The following is a 2,756-nucleotide window of genomic DNA, read 5'->3' as shown; positions in this document are numbered from 1 at the left end:
GTTCATATTGACTAAGTTGACAAAGCCCTCCGTCCTTGTCAACTTAGTAGGCACACAAGTCAGCCACCCACTATGGTGGGTCCCAGCTAGCAGGGGGTATTCATTTTTTGGTGCGTAATAAGGAGGCACTTCCTTGCGTGCGAAGATATAGCTGGTGGGTCCGACCTGTCAGCGGGTGGAACATTTTTTTTCGCGAAATACAGAAGCCCTTCCCACATACAGTGCACGTACAATGCGTAATGAGGAACTTTCCTTGCGTGCAACCATGGACCTCATGGGTCCCAGCCGTCAGGGTCTCCACGTATAGTCCTCTTCCGATGACTCTCGTATGTTGATCACGCTACGCCGAGCGCACCAAGGTGGTGGACAACGGCAAGGCCCCAGACTGGAACGACCCGAAGATGGGGAAGACGCGGCAATGGAGTCGCAGACGGAGAGGAGTGGGAAACTTCACTGGTTCGGGTGCGGGGTGGGCCTACACTCGGCAGAGAATAACAGGAGGTGCGGAGTGGAGGGATTGCCTGGCCGTCGGCGAGATAGCGTTTCACTGAGGAGCGCAAAACAACGCCGCTGGACGCCGAAGGCTGGAGCAGGCGGTTCCGGCAGTGCTGGGGGAAGAAGACGAGAGATTGAAGAAGAATGCCAGCCGTTGGAAGTAAATCCAATGCCTTCTTAGGCTTCGACCTACTGGCCCACATGTCAGCCAGTCCATTTGTTTTTTAGTCCATTTGGTGGGCTGGATGAAACAATGATGTAGCATCTATGCAGCCCGTTCAAATCCCATTTGCATTTTTCTCAAAATCCGCAGACTTGCTGGGCTGGGTGAAAAATATCATGTTGGGCTAGACGGAGAAATGTTATAAAAACATAAACACATGATTGCACGTCAGTAAAATCTTTGCAAGCTTATGTACGCAATCACTAGGAATTAACTTGGCAAGTTATATATAAACAATTATTATTATTATTTTGTAAGGACTTTCAACTTACGAAATAAAATATCATTTTAATTTGATGAGTTAATAGTACGTGGGGTGTTATTATTTTTTAGGCTAGACGTGGGACAGTGGAGTTGGTTCTAGGGGAAAGTACTGGGAGAAAACTCAGTTTACATCGAAAAAGAAAGTGGGAGAAAATTCAAAGACCTGCTGGGTCCACCTAAGGAGAGGAATATGTTGGGAGGAAGGAGATTCAAAGCACGGCAGCCGAGTGAACTAGTTTTTTTTACGGACAAGTGAACTAGTTTACATACATAAGCAAATAGCCACTAAAAAAGCAATCAGGTTAATGGGTTCTTAAAAGAAATATTTCAGTCAAAACAGATAATTACGACACATAGGCTAATGCATGAAACACTCAGATGATAAAGGTGCTTACAAACAGATAAAGTACAACATCTAGACCTTCCTGGCACGCTTGATCATGACGCTGCGGCTGTCCGTGTACTCGTCGGTTACGGGAAGCAGACACGCCCTCATGTCCAAGATCTGTATGTACATGTCGTAGCATGCATATGCGTCCTTGGTCGCGTAGGTTATGTAGGCTAGATTCAGAGGTACCTCCCACGCGTTCAGGTCGTCTTCTTTCACGTTGGCATATCAGGGGTCGATGATGGTCTCAGCGAGGTCAACCACGGAGTCCTTCTCCTGCCCGTTGCTGATGATCTTGTATTGCTTCTGGATGTCGACAAGCTTGTTGCACCAGATGGCCGAATCGTCGCATTCTTCCTTCTCTCAACCGTAGCGAAGGTGCAGTCGGTTCTGCCGATGAAACGGGCGAATGCTCCAGAACCTGGTGCAGCGATAGGACTGAGGCGAGGCAGAGGTTCACCGAGTCCGTGTCGTTGGTTTACATCACATTCAACTTGGTGCAGCCATAGGACTGAACGGCGAACTAACTCCTTGCTGAAGTCCATATCCAGCAGGCTCACCCCTCGGATCGCCATTGGAGTCTCTTCGAGTGGATGAGTGTGTAGGCGGCGGCAACAGTTTGTTTGTCAGCTCTTGGGGAACTGGATTCAACAGTAAGCTGAGTGTGTACATGCGACAATAGTTACTACCCCTCCCTTGTCTGCTGCACGCCCGGCAGAAGATGCACCCTCGGCGCATTCAAACGCCCCCATTAAAAAAACCCTACTCCGGCCACACGTCGATTCATGAGCGGGTCTGTATTGGTACTGTAATAGCAGGAGTTAGTGGTCACTTTACTTAAATTTAATTAGCTTTAATAGAAATTTATACTTAAAACAAGCAATGCATTGGCTCGTTCTATCAGCACCACGAGATCAACATGCACAACAATTAGAATTATTATTCTCAGGATGCACATGATCAGCACATTTGTCGCACTTTCACAAAGATAATACTACCAAGTTTGAACTGTTTGTTATGGTTGCTGTCCTCTGCATCATCATGCCGTGTTTCCTAGCTTGCAAGATTCAGAATCAACAAATAAGATTCAAATAATAAGTACAACAAAGATGCCTACACATCTCATTGATTCCCAGCTTGCAAGATTCAGAACCAACAAATAAGATCCAAATAATAAGTACAACAAAGATGCCTACACATCTCATTGATTCCCAGCTTGCAAGATTCAGAACCAACAAATAAGATTCAAATAATAAGTACAACAAAGATGCCTACACATCTCATTGATTCCCAGCTTGCAAGATTCAGAACCAACCCATTAGAGCCTTTTAATAAAGTGAATATCGGGATTAAATCCATCATGGCTAGCCATGTCATACAATCGAA

Source organism: Triticum aestivum, chromosome 7B, assembly GCF_018294505.1.
Source record: "Triticum aestivum cultivar Chinese Spring chromosome 7B, IWGSC CS RefSeq v2.1, whole genome shotgun sequence".
Lineage (NCBI taxonomy): Eukaryota > Viridiplantae > Streptophyta > Magnoliopsida > Poales > Poaceae > Triticum > Triticum aestivum.
Note: the sequence above shows the minus strand (reverse complement) of the source record.